The sequence below is a fragment of the Mustelus asterias genome, unplaced genomic scaffold (genome assembly GCF_964213995.1).
Source record: "Mustelus asterias unplaced genomic scaffold, sMusAst1.hap1.1 HAP1_SCAFFOLD_339, whole genome shotgun sequence".
Taxonomy (NCBI): domain Eukaryota; kingdom Metazoa; phylum Chordata; class Chondrichthyes; order Carcharhiniformes; family Triakidae; genus Mustelus; species Mustelus asterias.
The window spans coordinates 231103-250127 of record NW_027590300.1 but is presented as its reverse complement, the minus strand read 5'-3'; positions in this window follow the sequence as shown (position 1 = coordinate 250127).

Here is a 19025-nt window from a genome sequence, read left to right as displayed (position 1 = left end):
GGATAGGCACATGGAGCACGCCAGGATGATAGGGAGTGGGCTAGCTTGATCTTGGTTTCACATAAAGCTCGGCACAACATCGTGGGCCGAAGGGCCTGTTCTGTGCTGTACTATTCTATGTTCTATGTCCTATAAAACTCCAATGCCCTCGACAATTGCAGCAAAACATCCCTATTTCTCTCCTCAAATCCTCTCGCTGTGAAGGCCAACATCCCATTTGCCTTTGTTACTGCCTGCTGTGCCTGTTTGCTTACTTTCAGTGACTGATGCATGAGGACACCAAGGTCTCGCTGAGTATCCAGCTCTCAATTTGCATCCGTTCCATTAATAACCTGTTTTCTTATTATTGCTGCCAAAGTGGATCACCTCACACTGAGTCACATTATACTGCATCTTCCATGCAGATGCCCACACACAAATCCTCTCCAAATCACGCTGAAGCATCTCTCCATCCTGCCCATTTTAACCTTCCACAACAGTTTATTTTCATACTCTGATTTTTTTCCCTTCTTAATCAATGCCTTTCTTGAACTTGGATAAGGAACCTCAATCACATCCTCCCATAGGTTGGATTTATAAACAGCGACTCTGTAACTGGGGGTGAATCCGTGCTGTTGTGTTTTACCCTTTCATCAATTCACATCGACTCTTTTGTTTTCTATCTGGCTGCTAACACGTTGCGTTTGGCGTGTCTGTGGGATCCTGCTGTGCAGGATGGCCAGCAGGATTTCTGACATGACTCTGGAACGTTAATGTTCCCCTCAAATCCACCCTAAATCCACTGCTCCTGGATATTGACCCCTCTGCTAAGAGGAAAAAGTTTCTTCTTAACTCTCCTATCTTTGTCCCTCATTATTTTGTAACCACAATGAGGTCCACGCTCCACGTTCACTGTTCTGAAGAAAACAACCCCAGCCTCACCATCCTGTCTTCACTGCAGAAACACTCCAGCCCAGGAAACATCCCGGTGAATCCCTCTTCCGTCCCTCGCTGGGAAATCACATCCTTCTTCTAGTGAGGCCACTGGAACTCCTCACTGTCCTCCAGCTGAGGCTCAATGAGGGTTTTATACAGCTCCATCACAACCTCCCTGCTCCTATCTCCTACACCTCGGCTAATAAAGACAACTGTCATGTCTGCCTTCTTAACCATCACAGCATCAGAAGTTAACCACAGGATTGGAAAGCAGCAGATGGTTTCTGTTATTATTGTGTTTAAATCAGGAAAGAAACAACATTCCAAAGATCAATGGTCCAGTCTCAACATCAACAGTCTGAACATGAAGAATTGAAACAACTCCAAAAGAGTCAAACAAATCAAGTAACACAGGCTGTGATAAAGAGAGCTCAGCACATATTCACTGGGAGGTTGAGTTCTTCGTATAAAAGTCCGTTTCCTGGGGGGGTTCGACCTCTTTGTTCGACTGGAACATAAAAAGCCGGCCGCACTCTACAGCGGGCAGCGTCGGGAGCGGGCAGTGGACTGAGTGGGAAGCAGAGTGAGAGCTGGAAGGGCTTTGGCTCGCAGGGCTTAGGCGGAAGCGGGCGACACAGGACAGGTTAAAATTCATTCTGTTACCCTTCAATTTTGAATCCTTGTTCTTTCCCAGTGCACTCTGAGGAAGGGGAAAAAGGGTTCAGTGTTCCATTGGAGCAATTCTTTTTCTTTGTAGCAGTAAGTTATATGGAGGGGATGGAAGTGAAGGCAGTGCAATGTTCCTCCTGCAGAATGTTTGAGGTGAGGGACACCGTCAGTGTCCCTGCTGATTACACCTGTGGGAGGTGCACCCATCTGCAGCTCCTCCAAGACCGCGTTAGGGAGCTGGAGTTGGATGAGCTTAGGGTCATCAGGGAGGCAGAGAGGGCCATAGACACAAGCTTCAGGGATATAGTTGCTCCAGGGAATGAAAATAGATGGGTGACAGTGAGAGGGGCTGGGAGGAAGCAGTCGGTGCGGGGATCCCCTGTGGTCGTTCCCCTTAGCAACAAGTATTCCACTTTGGATACAGGTGAGGGGGGCGACCTACCAGTGGTGAGCCGCAGTGACCAGATCGCCAGCGCTGAGTCCGTCCCTGTGGCTCAGAAGGGAAAGGGGGAGAGCGGTAGAGCTATAGTTATTGGGGCCTCGTTTGTTCGAGGGATAGATAGGAGGTTCTGTGGCAACAAGAGTGACTCACGGATGGTATGTTGCCTCCCGGATGCCAGGGTCCGTGACATCTCCGACCGTGTCTTCAGGATTCCAAAGGGGGAGGGGGAACAGTCACAAGTCGTGGTGCACGTCGACACCAAAGACATCGGTAAGAGAGGGGACGGGGACTTAAAACAGGAATTCAGGGAGCTTGGGTGGAAGCTGAGAGCCAGGACAAAACAGGTTGTCATCTCTGGTATGTTGCCGGTGCCACGGGATAGCGAGTTGAGGAACAGGGAGAGAGTGTAGTTAAACACATGGATGCAGGGTGGTGTAGGAGGGAGGGTTTCAGCTATGTGGATAATTGGAACACTTTCTGGGGAAGGTGGGACCTGTACCAACAGGACGGGGTGCACCTGAACCAGAGGGGGACCAATATCCTGGGAGGGACATTTGCTACGGCTCTTCGGGGGGGGGGTTTAAACTAATTTTTCAGGGGGATGGGAAAAGGAGTTGTAGTCCAGAGGTCAGTGAGTGCATAAGAACATAAGAAATAGGAGCAGGAGTAGGCCATCTAGCCCCTCGAGCCTGCCCCGCCATTCAATAAGATCATGGCTGATCTGACGTGGATCAGTACCACTTACCCGCCTGATCCCCATAACCCTTAATTCCCTTACCGATCAGGAATCCATCCATCCGCGCTTTAAACATATTCAGCGAGGTAGCCTCCACCACCTCAGTGGGCAGAGAATTCCAGAGATTCACCACCCTCTGGGAGAAGAAGTTCCTCCTCAACTCTGTCTTAAACCGACCCCCCTTTATTTTGAGGCTGTGTCCTCTAGTTTTAACTTCCTTACTAAGTGGAAAGAATCTCTCCGCCTCCACCCTATCCAGCCCCCGCATTATCTTATAAGTCTCCATAAGATCCCCCCTCATCCTTCTAAACTCCAACGAGTACAAACCCAATCTCCTCAGCCTCTCCTCATAATCCAAACCCCTCATCTCCGGTATCAACCTGGTGAACCTTCTCTGCACTCCCTCCAATGCCAATATATCCTTCCTCATATAAGGGGACCAATACTGCACACAGTATTCCAGCTGCGGCCTCACCAATGCCCTGTACAGGTGCATCAAGACATCCCTGCTTTTATATTCTATCCCCCTCGCAATATAGGCCAACATCCCATTTGCCTTCTTGATCACCTGTTGTACCTGCAGACTGGGCTTTTGCGTCTCATGCACAAGGACCCCCAGGTCCCTTTGCACGGTAGCATGTTTTAATTTGTTTCCATTGAGATAGTAATCCCATTTGTTATTATTTCCTCCAAAGTGTATAACCTCGCATTTATCAACGTTATACTCCATTTGCCATATCCTCGCCCACTCACTCAGCCTGTCCAAATCTCTCTGCAGATCTTCTCCGTCCTCCACACGATTCACTTTTCCACTTATCTTTGTGTCGTCTGCAAACTTCGTTACCCTACACTCCGTCCCCTCCTCCAGATCATCTATATAAATGGTAAACAGTTGCGGCCCGAGTACCGATCCCTGCGGCACGCCACTAGTTACCTTCCTCCAACCGGAAAAACACCCATTTATTCCGACTCTTTGCTTCCTGTCGGATAGCCAGTCCCCAATCCACTTTAACACAGTGCAGTGAGGTACTGGGAAGGGTATCATGGTCAAAGGTGGGTCCCAGCAGACAAGAAGGTGGGTTGAAGTGTGTCTACTTCAATGCAAGGAGCATCCGAAATAAGGTAGGTGAACTTGGGGCGTGGATTGGTACTTGGGACTACGATGTTGTGGCCATTACGGAGACATGGGTAGAACAAGGACAGGAATGGTTGTTGGAAGTTCCGGGGTATAGATGTTTCAGTAAGTGTAGGGTAGCTGGTAAAAGAGGTGGAGGAGTGGCACTGTTAATCAAGGAGAGTGTAACGGCTGCAGAAAGGCATTTTGAAGGGGATCTGCCTACAAAGGTAATATGGGCTGAGGTTAGGAATAGGAAAGGAGCGGTCACGTTGTTAGGAGTTTACTATAGGCCCCCAAATAGTAATAGAGATGTGGAGCAAGAAATTGCGAAGCAGATTATGGATAGGAGTGGGGGTCACAGGGTAGTTGTCATGGGGGACTTTAACCTTCCAAATATTGATTGGAACCTTTATAGGTCGAATAGTTTGGATGGGGCAGTTTTTGTGCAGTGTGTGCAGGAGGGGTTCCTGACACAATATGTGGATAGGCCGACAAGCGGTGGGGCCACATTGGATTTGGTACTGGGAAATGAACCGGGACAAGTGTTGGTTTGGTTGTGGGAGAGCACTTTGGATATCGTGACCACAATTCCGTGTCTTTTGTTATTGCAATGGAGATGGTGAGGGCCGTACGGAAGGGCATTGTTTACAATTGGGGGAGAGGTAATTATGATCCAATCAGGCGGGAATTAGGAAGCATAGGATGGGAACAAAAATTGTCAGGCAAAGGCACTAATGATAAGTGGAACTTTTTCAAGGAACAAATACTGCGTGTCCTTGATAGGTATGTCCCTGCCAGGCAGAGAGGAAATGGCCGAGTGAGGGAACCATGGTTCACAGAAGAGGTGGAATGTCTTGTCAAGAGGAAGAAGGAAGCGTATGTTAGGTTGAGAAAACAAGGTTCAGTTGGCTCGATGGAGGGTTACAAGTTAGCAAGAAATGAGCTGAAAAAGGGGCTTAGGAGAGCTAGGAGGGGGCATGAGAAGTCCGTGGTGGGTCGGATCAAGGAAAACCCCAAGGCTTTTTACTCTTATGTGAGGAATAAAAGAATGACCAGGGTGAGGTTGGGGCCGGTCAAGGACGGTCGTGGGAATTTGTGCATGGAGTCAGAAGAGATAGGAGAGGTGATGAATGAATACTTTTCTTCGATGTTCACCAAGGAGAGGGGCCATGTTTTTGAGGAAGAGAGGGTGTCACAGGCTGATAGGCTGGAGGAAGTAGATGTTTGGAGGGAAGATGTACTAGCAATTTTGAATAAACTGAAAGTTGATAAGTCCCCTGGGCCTGATGAAATATATCCTAGGATTCTTTGGGAGGCAAGGGATGAGATAGCAGAGCCCTTGGCATTGATCTTTGGGTCCTCACTGTCCACGGGGGTGGTGCCAGAGGACTGGAGAATGGCGAATGTTGTTCCTCTTTTTTAGAAAGGGAATAGAAATGACCCTGGTAATTATAGACCGGTTAGTCTTACTTTGGTGGTCGGTAAGTTGATGGAAAAGGTCCTTAGGGATAGGATTTACGACCATTTAGAAAGATGCAGCTTAATCCGGGATAGTCAGCATGGATTTGTGAAGGGCAAGTCTTGCCTCACAAATTTGATAGAATTTTTTGAGGAGGTAACTAAGTGTGTTGATGAAGGTAGTGCAGTTGATGTCATATCCATGGATTTGAGTAAGGCTTTTGATAAAGTCCTCCACGGTCGGCTGATGAAGAAAGTAAGGATGTGTGGGATAGAGGGAAGTTTGGCCGATTGGATAGGTAACTGGCTATCTCACAGAAGACAGAGGGTGGTGGTGGTTGGAAAATTTTCGGACTGGAAACCGGTGACCAGCGGAGTGCCACAGGGATCAGTGCTTGGTCCTCTGCTATTTGTAATTTTTATAACTGACTTGGAGGAGGGGGCTGAAGGGTGGATCAGTAAATTTGCTGATGACACCAAGATTGGTGGAGTAGTGGATGAGTTCTATGTTCTAAGATCATTCTTGACAGATTTAGTTGAATTATTTGAGTAATAATCTGGAATAATCGATGAGATTAATATGATTCATGTCAGACACCTTGAGTTTCTAAATTTCTGAAGTAAGTTAACACTTAACAGAGTGGTGAGTAATCTCAGAGCAAGTGGAGTAAGAGGACAAGCACCAGAGTGGACAACAAGTTGGCTCCAAAGACAGAACACAGTGAATCGGAGTTAATGGGATTTACTCTGATTGCTGCTGTGGCTGAATGGAGTTTTAACTTTTAATATCCTGAAAGATCTTCAATCCAACAAACCTGGCTTCTTGGTTAAAGTTGTTTTTTTCACTATGTTGAATTTCCTTGTGGTCAGCGGCCTGGAATTTGACAAAGGACAGGAGGTGTCACATTCAACAGCTTGTCCCTGGCAGGGATGAGGTCTGATGTGGAGATGCCGGCGTTGGACTGGGGTAAACACAGTAAGACGTTTAACAACACCAGGTTAAAGTCCAACAGGGATGAGGTCTGTACAGACTTCTGGGAGACACTCTTCCTCATATGACCATTGGAATGCAAACAATATGCACTGAGATGATGAGGCCTCAAGTGACCAATGATGCTATTCTGGTTGGATATGATTGGCCTAATCGAACGATGCAATTGGGGTTCAGATTAATGAATGGGCTGGTTACCAAGGAACGTTTGGAATTTGAACTCTGCTAACACAAATAGCCTGTTCAGAAAGGCAGTGTGAAGAACCCAGGAACCAAGCTCACAAGGAGAGACAACATCTGGAAGGAGCAGAGAACAAGTGACTGATTCTATTTAACAACAAAATCCTGACCAGGTTTTAATTCCAAGTGGAAATCAACCTTAAGTTAGGTTAAGTAACAGATAATGAGAATTTGGTTTATGTATTGCAAGTATTTGCTGTTGTTTAAGTAGCTATAGAATAAAGGACATTGTGTTTAAGTATTTAAAGTCGACTTTATGTCTTTATTCGCGACAGAGGGTAAAACACACAGGTTTGGACAACACTGGAAGGTGAGAAGTGGTTTTCCACAAGGATCAGCGCTGGGATCAATGTCTTTCACTATTTACATCAACAATATGGGATCAGGAAACACAATTATAACTTCAATATTTATGAAATAATCCAAATTGAGAATGAGAATAACCATCGTGGAAGAATGCAACTAAATACAATAACACAACAATAATAAATTATAAGCATGTAAATTGGATATTCGAATTGGAAATAAATTCCATGAAACTCAGTCATCAGAACATTATGTTTCCGAACCATATAGAAATCAAAAGTGTCTGCATTATTTCCAGGAGTTTAAGGATTCAGGGATCAAATTGACAGAAAGTTTGAGGCAGCAACACAGCTTCAAAGGAACCATATCAATCAGGAAAGAAAATCAGTGGAGTTCATTTCTAGATTCATACAAATGTGGACAACTTACAATTGTTTTTGGAAAAAGCAGAGAATTCTGCTGGGTTTTTGTGTTGTTTAAATGTCAGGAATTAGCTGACGCTTGTTCCTTTTCAATAGAAGACAGAGCTATCGAGACATTTCACATCATTCACTGACAAAGAAACATGAAAAACTAAAACTAAATCAAACTTCTCCTGTTTTTAAACTCTTCCAAAATCAAAGATGGAGGCAGCTCCATGAGATGGAGATTTCACTCACAATGTACAAGATTTCACTCAACCCAATAGTTTCATTGATCAGTGTGCCCTTGAGTTCCTTACGGAAGTATTTCTATTCATGAAAACGATTAAAATGGATGAGCATAAATTGCAAAATTCCATGAATCAAAAATCTGGAACTACTTAATTTCCAAAATAATATTCCATCCCTCAATCTACTGCAGCTCAACAACAATGGGACTTCTCAGAAAATTCAGACCCTGCAGCAGATCCAAACACATCACCTCTTAGTGGGAGAGAGGGGATGAGGGAGAGAGGGAGGGGGCCAGGGAGGGAGAGAGGGCGCGAGGGAGGGAGAGAGGGGGCGAGGGTGGGAAGAAAAAGGGCAAGGCTGGGACAGTCGGGGCGACTAAGGGAGAGTCACAGAGTTGAAGAGGTTTACAGCATGGAACCAGGCCTTTCGGACCAACTTGTCCATGCCGCCCTTCTTTTTAAACCCCGAGATCTCTTTGTTCTGTCACTCTATCCAACGCTCTGCCATTCACTGAATAAGTCCTGCCCTGGTACAATCTACCAAAATGCATCACCTTACATTGATCTAAATTCAACTCCATCTGCGATTTGTCAGCTCACTGGCCCAATTGACCAAGATCCCGTTGCATTTCGAGGTAACCTTCTTCACTGTCCACTATGCCACCAATCTTGGTGTCATCTGCAAACTTACTAACCATGCCTCCCTATCTTCTCATCTAAATCGTTAATATAAATGACAAATAACAGTGGACCCAGCACCAATCCCCGAGGCACTCCGCTGGTCACAGGCCTCCAGTGTGAAAACCAAACCTTTACAGCCACCCTCTGTCTTCTGTCAGCAAGCCAATTTTGTTTCCATTCAGCTACCTCAGACTGGATCCCGTGAGATTTAACATTACTCAACAACTTACCATGAGGTACCTTGTCAAAGGCCTTGCTAAAGTCCATGTAGACAACATCAACTGTACTGCCCTCATCTACCTCCTTGGTTACCCTTTCAAAAAACTCAATCAAATTTATGAGACATGATTTTCCACTCACAAAGCCATGCTGACTGTTCCTAATCAGTCCATGCGTCTCTAAATGCCTATAGATCCTGTCTCTCAAAATACCTTCCAAAAACTGACCCACCACAGATGTGAGGCTCACCGGCCTGTAGCACCCAGGCTTTTCCCTGCAGCCCTTTTTAAACAAAGGCACAACATTTGCCACCCTCCAATCTTCAGGCATCTCACATGTGATTATCAATGATTCAAATGTCTCTGCTCGGGGAACCGCAATTTCCTCCCTAGCCTCCCACAACGTCCTGGGATATACCTCATCAGGGAATTTATCGACCTTGATGTGCTTTAAGACTTCCAGCACCTCCTTCTCCGTTATAGGTACATTCCTCAAGACATCACTATTTATTTCCCCAAGCTCCCTCACATCCATACTTTTCTCAACAGTGAATAATGATGAGGAATATTCATTTAGGATCTCCCCAACTCTTGTGGATCCGGACATAGATGACCCTGTTGACCTTAGTGAGACACAACTCTCTCCCTAGTTACTCTTTTGGTCTTTATGTATTTGTAGAAGCTCTTTGGATTCTCCTTTGACTTGTCTGCCAAAACAATCTTGTGTACCCTTTTTGCCCCCCTGATTTCTCTCAACTCTACTCCTAAACCCCTATTCTCTTCAAGGGATTCACTCGATCAAGCTGCCTATGCATGTCATGGTCTCCTTCTTCTTCTTGACCAGGACCTCAAGAACCCCAGTCATCCAGGGTTCCCTACTTCTACCAGCCTTGCCCTTCACTCCAAGTGGAATGTGCTTACCCTGAACCCTGGTTAAAACACTTTTGAAAGCCTGCCACTTATCAGGCATCCCTTTGCCGTCCCACAGACTCCCCCAATTCACTTTTGAAAGTTCCTGCCTGATACCATCAAAATTGGCCTTGCCCCAATTTAGAATTTTAAACTTTGGGCCAGACCTTTCATTCCCCATAGCTATCTTAAAACTAATGGAATTATGGTCACTGGTCCCAAAGTGATCCCTCACTAACACTTCTGTCACCTGCTTTTCCTTATTTCCCAAGGGATGAGGGAGGGAGAGAGGGAGAGCTGGGGAGAGGGATTGACAGTTGTGGAGACAGGTGTTTGTGGAATCCAGGGGAGTTAACAGAACGCAACTGGGGAGAATACAGGTCAGTTTTAATTTAATCTGAATCAATGAAGTGTTAACAGCCTTATGGGCAGTTTTGAAGACAGTCACAATCGATATACAGTCCACAGTGAGATTGGTAACACATCCCTTTTCTCTCTCCACTCCCTCATGTTGTGGGGACTCGCTGCAAGTATTTTACTGGTTTGCATGGCTTTCAGAATTTCTGTAATCGAGGAACACAACCAACAGTGTGTGTGACAGAGAGAGTTTGAGAGATTTAGAGAGAGAGAGAAAGAGAGAGGGAGAGATTGAGAGAGACTCAGAGAGTGGGTGAGAATTCTGCAGTATTTCATGCTTCTCGCTGGGACGGAGATGGACAAATTGAGCAAGTGAGGAACAGAGAGAGTCACAGAGAGACGGGGAGATATTCACCAATTTAAACATTATTGTGGATTTGCAATGGACAGCAGGCTGTTTGAGATTCAGAAACAAGTATATTAAGCTGGAACATTACGGCAAATTGGCACTTATTAAAACATGAACACAAAGAAAACACTCAGACACAGAGAGGCACACACAGACACAGGCATGCAAACATGTAGGCAGAGACACAAAGAGTGACTGATTAACACTTAGATTTCTAACAATAAATGCCCTGATTAAACTGTCACTGGATGGTGGGGTTAACCCAGCAAACCCACACAGCTGGGTCAGAATCAGAACTCACCTTCTGCACTCACTGAAACGCTCCTGTATCACCTGCCTTATTGCAATGGGATGCCGCGTTTGGGAGCAGGACAGGGACATGGGGTGTGGACAACTGCACATGGGGAGGATAAGGACGAGGAATCTATCAGAGAATCCACACAAACCAGGGAGAAACAAACAAGGAAACACATGCTGAAACTGAGAGATTGCTGTGTGGAAAGATTTAGAAATTGTTGGGAACATTGACCCAGTGAAATGTTGCCAATGTGATCAGAATAGATATGGTAAAATCTTTCTGCAGCATTAAGGCACGCAGTGTACTGAGTGGAACAATATTGTAGCATTCCAAAATAAACTCCATTGGGCTTTGTACTGTCTGAATGCACCTGCTATTGGTCTGTGGTTCTGCAATTTCCTCACTGACAAAAACAGGAATACAGTCTGTATAAATGATTCGAGCTTTCAACATGAGGTGCGCTTTGGATGTCAAGGAGAATATAGGACAGGAGAAGGCAAGGAAGGGAAGCTTCTGTTAGATTCTGAAATCACCCACACAGCACAAGATAGGCAGACAATCACACTCACAGCCACAGACTCACGCTCAGACTGTGCTGCAGGCAAAGATTATGAAGGGAAATTGCCAAAAGCATTTGATGGGGACAGTGTAGAGGAAGCTTTACTCTGTATCTAACCCCGTGCTGTATCTGTCCTGGGTGTGTTTGATGGGGGACAATGTAGAGGAAGCTTTACTCTGCATCTAACCCCGTGCTGTATCTGTCCTGGGAGTGTTTGATGGGGACAGTGTAGAGGGAGCTTTACTCTGCATCTAACCCCGTGCTGTACCTGTCCTGGGAGTGTTTGATGGGGACAGTGTAGAGGGAGCTTTACTCTGTATCTAACCCCGTGCTGTACCTGTCCTGGGAATGTTTGATGGGGACAGTGCAGAGGGAGCTTTACTCTGTATCTAACCCCGTGCTGTACCTGTCCTGGGAGTGTTTGATGGGGACAGTGTAGAGAGAGGTTTACTCTGTATCTAACCCCGTGCTGCACCTGTCCTGGGAGTGTTTAATGGGGGACAGTGTAGAGGGAGCTTTACTCTGTATCTAACCCCGTGCTGTACCTGTCCTGGGAGTGTTTAATGGGGACAGTGCAGAGAGAGGTTTACTCTGTATCTAACCCCGTGCTGCACCTGTCCTGGGAGTGTTTAATGGGGGACAGTGTAGAGGGAGCTTTACTCTGTATCTAACCCCGTGCTGTACCTGTCCTGGGAGTGTTTGAAGGGGACAGTGTAGAGGAAGCTTTACTCTGTATCTAACCCCGTGCCTTACCTGTCCTGGGAGTGTTTGATGGGGGACAGTGTAGAGGGAGCTTTACTCTGTATCTAACCCCGTGCTGTACCTGTCCTGGGAGTGTTTAATGGGGGACAGTGTAGAGGGAGCTTTACTCTGTATCTAACCCCGTGCTGTACCTGTCCTGGGAGTGTTTGAAGGGGACAGTGTAGAGGAAGCTTTACTCTGTATCTAACCCCGTGCTGTACCTGTCCTGGGAGTGTTTGAAGGGGACAGTGTAGAGGAAGCTTTACTCTGTATCTAACCCCGTGCTGTATCTGTCCTGGGAGTGTTTGATGGGGGACAGTGTAGAGGGAGCTTTACTCTGTATCTAACCCCGTGCTGTACCTGTCCTGGGAGTGTTTGATGGGGACAGTGTAGATGGAGCTTTACTCTGCATCTAACCCTGTGCTGTATCTGTCCTGGGAGTGTTTGATGGGGACAATGTAGAGGAAGCTTTACTCTGTATCTAACCCCGTGCTGTATCTGTCCTGGGAGTGTTTCATGGGGGACAGTGTAGAGGGAGCTTTACTCTGCATCTAACCCCGTGCTGTATCTGTCCTGGGAGTGTTTGATGGGGGACAGTGTAGAAGCAGCTTTATTCTGTACCTAAACCCATGCTGTACCTGTCCTGGGAGTGTTTGATGGGGACAGTATAGAGGGAGCTTTACTCTGCATCTAACCCTGTGCTGTATCTGTCCTGGGAGTGTTTGATGGGGACAGTGTAGAGGGAGCTTTACTCTGCATCTAACCCTGTGCTGTATCTGTCCTGGGAGTGTTTGATGGGGACAATGTAGAGGAAGCTTTACTCTGCATCTAACCCTGTGCTGTATCTGTCCTGGGAGTGTTTGATGGGGACAATGTAGAGGAAGCTTTACTCTGCATCTAACCCTGTGCTGTATCTGTCCTGGGAGTGTTTGATGGGGACAGTGTAGAGGGAGCTTTACTCTGTATCTAACCCTGTGCTGTATCTGTCCTGGGGGTGTTTGATGGGGACAGGGTAGAGGGAGCTTTACTCTGCATCTAACCCTGTGCTGTATCTGTCCTGGGAGTGTTTGATGGGGGACAGTGTAGAGGAAGCTTTACTCTGTATCTAACCCTGTGCTGTATCTGTCCTGGGAGTGTTTAATGGGGGACAGTGTAGAGGGAGCTTTACTCTGTATCTAACCCCGTGCTGTACCTGTCCTGGGAGTGTTTGAAGGGGACAGTGTAGAGGAAGCTTTACTCTGTATCTAACCCCGTGCTGTACCTGTCCTGGGAGTGTTTGAAGGGGACAGTGTAGAGGAAGCTTTACTCTGTATCTAACCCCGTGCTGTACCTGTCCTGGGAGTGTTTGAAGGGGACAGTGTAGAGGAAGCTTTACTCTGTATCTAACCCCGTGCTGTATCTGTCCTGGGAGTGTTTGATGGGGGACAGTGTAGAGGGAGCTTTACTCTGTATCTAACCCCGTGCTGTACCTGTCCTGGGAGTGTTTGATGGGGACAGTGTAGATGGAGCTTTACTCTGCATCTAACCCTGTGCTGTATCTGTCCTGGGAGTGTTTGATGGGGACAATGTAGAGGAAGCTTTACTCTGTATCTAACCCCGTGCTGTATCTGTCCTGGGAGTGTTTGATGGGGGACAGTGTAGAGGGAGCTTTACTCTGTATCTAACCCCGTGCTGTATCTGTCCTGGGAGTGTTTGATGGGGGACAGTGTAGAAGCAGCTTTATTCTGTACCTAAACCCATGCTGTACCTGTCCTGGGAGTGTTTGATGGGGACAGTATAGAGGGAGCTTTACTCTGCATCTAACCCTGTGCTGTATCTGTCCTGGGAGTGTTTGATGGGGACAGTGTAGAGGGAGCTTTACTCTGCATCTAACCCTGTGCTGTATCTGTCCTGGGAGTGTTTGATGGGGACAATGTAGAGGAAGCTTTACTCTGCATCTAACCCTGTGCTGTATCTGTCCTGGGAGTGTTTGATGGGGACAATGTAGAGGAAGCTTTACTCTGCATCTAACCCTGTGCTGTATCTGTCCTGGGAGTGTTTGATGGGGGACAGTGTAGAGGAAGCTTTACTCTGTATCTAACCCTGTGCTGTATCTGTCCTGGGAGTGTTTGATGGGGACAATGTAGAGGAAGCTTTACTCTGCATCTAACCCCGTGCTGTATCTGTCCTGGGAGTGTTTGATGGGGGACAGTGTAGAAGCAGCTTTATTCTGTACCTAAACCCATGCTGTATCTGTCCTGGGAGTGTTTGATGGGGACAGTGTAGATGGAGCTTTACTCTGTACCTAACCCCGTGCTGCACCTGTCCTGAGATTGTTTGATGGGGGACAGTGTAGAGGGAGCCTTACTCTGTATCTAACCCCGTGCTGTACCTGTCCTGGGAGTGTTTGATGGGGACAGTGTGGATGGAGCTTTACTTTGTGCCTAAACGCGTGCTGTACCTCTCCTGAGAATGTTTGATGGGGGACAGTGTAGAGGGAGCCTTACTCTGTATCTAACCCCGTGCTGTACCTGTCCAGGGTGTGCTTGATGGGGACAGTGTAGAGGGAGCTTTACTCTGCATCAAACCCCGTGCTGTACCTGTCCTGGGAGTGTTTGATGGGGACAGTGTAGAGGGAGCTTTACTCTGTATCTATCCTCATGCTGTAGCTGTCCTGGGAGTATTTGATGGGGGGCAATGTAGAGGGAGCTTTGCTCTATACCGATCCCCATGCTGTACCTGTCAGGGAATGGTGGCTGATCAAAGAGGGCCTGGTGGACTGAAGTGCATTTGCTTCAATGCGAAAAGTTTTGCAGGTGAGACAGATGAACTTAGAGCTTGGATTATTATTTGGAACTTTGATGTTGTTGCCATTCCAGAGACTTGGTTAAGGGAAGGACAGGATTGACGATTTGACATTCGCGGATACAGATGCTTAAGGCTGGACAGAGGGGCATGTAAAAGGGGTGGTGGAGTTGCACTACTGGTTAGAACAAAGAACAGTACAGCACAGGAAACAGGCCCTTCGGACCTCCAAGCCTGTGCCGCTCCTTGGTCCAACTGGACCAATCGTTTGTATCCCTCCATTCCCAGGCTGCTCATGTGACTATCCAGGTAAGTCTTAAACGATGTCAGCGTGCCTGCCTCCACCACCCTACTTGGCAGCGCATTCCAGGCCCCCACCACCCTCTGTGTAAAAAACGTCCCTCTGATGTCTGAGTCATACTTCGCCCCTCTCAGCTTGAGCCCGTGACCCCTCGTGATCGTCACCTCCGACCTGGGAAAAAGCTTAAGGGGAATGTCGCAGCTGTAGTGCAGGAGGACAACTCGGAGTGCTCAGACAGCGAAACAATGTGGGAAGAGCTCAGGAATAGGAAGAGTGTAATTACAATGTTGGGAGTTTCCTACACGCCCCCCAAGGGCCTGCGGGAGATAGAGGAACAGATATGGAGGCAGATTTCGGCAAGGTGTAAAAGTAACAGGGTTGTTGTGATGGGTGATTTTAACTTCACCTGTATTACCATGACTCACTTCGTCCTGGGGTAATGGGGCAGAGTTTGTAAGGACCATCCAGGAGGGCTTCATCAAACAGTATGTAGATAGTCCAACTAGAGAAGGGGCCATACTAGACCTGCTATTGGGGAATGAGTCCAGCCAGGTGGCCGAGGTTTCAGCAGGGGAGCAGATCAGGAACAGTGACCACAACAGTAAGCTTCAAGGTACTGATGGATAGAGATAAGTGTAGTCCTCAAGTGAAGATGCTAAATTGGAAGAAGTCTAATTACAACAGTGTTTGGCAGGAACTGAAGGATGTAGATTGGGGGCAGATGTTTGAGGGCAAATCAACGTCTGGCATTTCGGGAGATCGAATGTAAAGGGGAGCTATACAATAAATGGCAGAACCATCAGGAGTCTCGACACACAGAGGGACCTGGGTGGACAAGTCCACAGATCCTTAAAGGTGGCAGCACAGGTGGAGAGGGTGGTCAAGAAGGTATATCGCATGCTTGCCTTTATTGGACGGGGCATAGAATGTAAAAGTTGGCATATGATGTTGCAGCTGTATAGAACGTTGGTTCGGCCACATTTGGAATACTGCGTCCAGTTCTGGTCGCCACACTACCAGAAGGACGTGGAGGCTTTGGAGAGAGTACAGAGAGTACTCGGATGTTGCCTGGTATGGAGGGTCTTAGCTATGAGGAGAGATTGGGTAAACTGGGGTTGTTCTCCCTGGAAAGACAGAGGATGAGGGGCGACCTAATAGAGGTGTATGAAATTACGAAGGGCATTGATAGGGTGAACAGTGGGAAGCTTTTTCCCAGGTTGGTGGTGACGAACACAAGGGGTCACGGGTTCAAGGTGAGGGGGGCAAGGTTCAACACAGATGTCAGGGGGACGTATTTTACACAGAGGGTGGTGGGGGCCTGGAAAGCACTGCCAAGCAAGGTGATTGAGGCAGACACACTGGGATTATTTAAGACTTATCTAGATAGCCACATGAACAGACTGGGAATAGAGGGATGCAACCGAATGGTCTAGTTGGGCACATGAGCGGCGCAGGCTTGGAGGGCCGAAGGGCCTGTTCCTGTGCTGTTCTGTTCTTTGTTCTTTGTTCATGTGAGTGACATTGAAGTGTCAGTTGATAGGAATTGAGGACCGACACATTCCTGTAAAGATGAAGGATCAATATTGCACGTTTCGGGAACTTTCCGTAATGGGAGACATTCTGAGCCTCGTCAATGGGAAAAAGGAAGCATTTGTCAAGGTGAGGAGGCTGGAAACACACGGAGCAAATGTGGAATACAAGGAAAGCAGAAAGAAACTGAAGCAAGGAGTCAGGAGGGATTAAACGGATCATGAAAACTCATTGGCCTGCAGGATTCAGGAAAAACCCAAGGTTTATAGAATATATATATATATATATAAATCCATACGTGGAGCCGGACGAAATGGGTGAGGTGTTAAATGAATACTTTGCGTCAGTATTCACCAAAGAAAAGGGCTTGGTGGATGATGAGTCTGGGAAAGGGTGTGTCGGTAGTTGGAGTCATGTTGAGATCAAAAAGGAGGAAATATTGCAGGTCTTGAAAACATTCAGGTAGACAAGTCCCCAGGGCCTGATAGGATCTACCCCAGAATACTGAGAGAGGCAAGGGAGGAGGCTGGGGCCTTGAGAGAAATCTCTGTATCCTCACTGGCTGCAGGGGAAGTCCCAGAAAATTGGAGAAGAGCCAATGTTGTTCCTTTGTTTAAGAAGGGTAGCAAGGATAATCCAGGTAATTACAGTCAGATGACCATTATGTCAGTGGTAGAGAAATTATTGGAGAGGATTCTTCGAGACAGTTTTACTGCCAATTGGAAATAAGTGGACGTATGAGCGACGGGCAAGATGGCTTTCTGAAGGAAAGGTCGAGCCACAAGATCTTGATGGAGTTTTTCGAGCAAGTGACGAAGATGATAGATAAGGCAAAGGCAGTGGATGTTGTGGACATGGACTTCAGTCAAGGCTTTGACAAGATACCTCATGCTGGAATGGCAAAAAAATGGTGAAGTCACACGGAATCGGAGGAGAGCTGGCAAGATGGATACAGAATTGTCTTGGCCATAGAAGGCAGGGTGTAAGAGTAGGTGGTGGCTTTTCTGATTGGAAGGCTGTGACTAGCGGTGTTTCACAGTTCTGGGACCTTTGTTCTTCGTTGTTTATTGCAAATGATTTGGAGGAAAATGCAGCTGGTCTGATTGGTAAGTTCGCAGACGACGCAGAAATTGGTGGAGTTGCAGGAGTGAAGAGGATTGTCAGAGGATACAGCAGGATATAGACTGGTTGGAAACATTGGCGGAAAAATGGCAGATGGAGTTTCATCCACATAAATGTGAGGTGATGCAATTTGGAAGGTTTAATACATGTAGGAATTATACAGTTAACGAAATAACCATTGAGGAGTATTGACAGCAGAGAGACCTGGGCGTATATATCCCCCGATCAATGAACGTGGCAACACAGGTGGATAAGGTAGTCAAGAAGGCAGACGGCAAGCTCGCCTTCATCGGTCGGGGCATTGAGTTTACAAATTGGCAGGTCATGCTGCAGCTGTACAGAAACTTAGTTCGGTCACATTTAAAATATTGATGTAGAATTCTGGTTGCCACACCACAGAAGGGTGTGGATGCTGTGGAGAGGGTACAGAAGAGGTTTACCTGAATGTTGGCTGCTCTGGATGGTATTAGCTGTGAGGAGAGATTGGATGAACTCGGTTTGTTTTCACTGGAACAACGGAGGTTGAGGGGCGACCTGATAGAGGTTTACAAGATTATGAGTGTCATGGATCGAGTAGAGAGTCAGATGCCCTTTCTGAGGGTAGAGACGGCAAGTACGAGAGGACAGAGGTTTAAGGTGCATTCTTGTTTTTCCCCAGAGTAAAACAAATGCCAGTCAAGATGTTGGAATGCTCCTCCTGCAGGATGTGGGAGGTCAGGGAGACCTCCGGTATCCCTGACGACAGCACCTGCAAAAGATGCATTCAGCTGCAGCTGCTAGCAAAGCGGGAACTGGAGAAGGAGCTTGATGACCTCCATCTAATTCGGGAGAATGAGGAGTTTATAGACAGTAGCTTTAGGGAGATAGTTACACCTAAGCAGCAGAGCACAGGAAATTGGGTTACTGGAAGGAGAGGAAATGGCAGTGTGAAAGGACAGACAGAGCAGGGTTCCCCTGTGGCCAGACCCCTCCACAACAGGTATACTGAATTGGATACTGTTGTGGGAGATGCTTTACCTGGGACAAGCTGCGACAGCCGGAACTCTGATACTGAGTCTGGTTCTACAGCGCAAAAGGGTGGGATGAAGAAGAGGAGAGCAGTAGTGATAGGGGACTCGATGGTCAGAGGTACGGACAGGAGGTTCTGTGGTCGGGACAGAGACTCCCGCATGGTTTGTTGCCTCCCAGGTGCCAAGGTCAGGGATGTCTCTGATCGCGTGCACAGCGTTCTAAAGTGGGAAGGTGATCAGCCAGATGTCGTGGTACACGTCGGTACAAATGACGTGGGAAGGAAGAGTGAGGAGGTCCTAAAGAGTGAGTACAAAGAGCTTGGAAGGAAGTTAAAAATCAGGACCCTGAGGGTAGTAATCTCAGGATTGCTACCTGAGCCACTTGCCAGTGAGGGCAGGAGTAGGATGCTTGGGCGGATGAACACGTGGCTGAGGAACTGGTGCAGGGGGCAGGGTTTCCAATTCTTGGATCATTGGGACCTCTTCTGGGGCAGGTGGGACCTGTACAAGAGAGACGGGTTACACTTAAACTACAAGGGAACCAATATACTTGCAGGGAGATTTGCTAGTGTTATTGGGG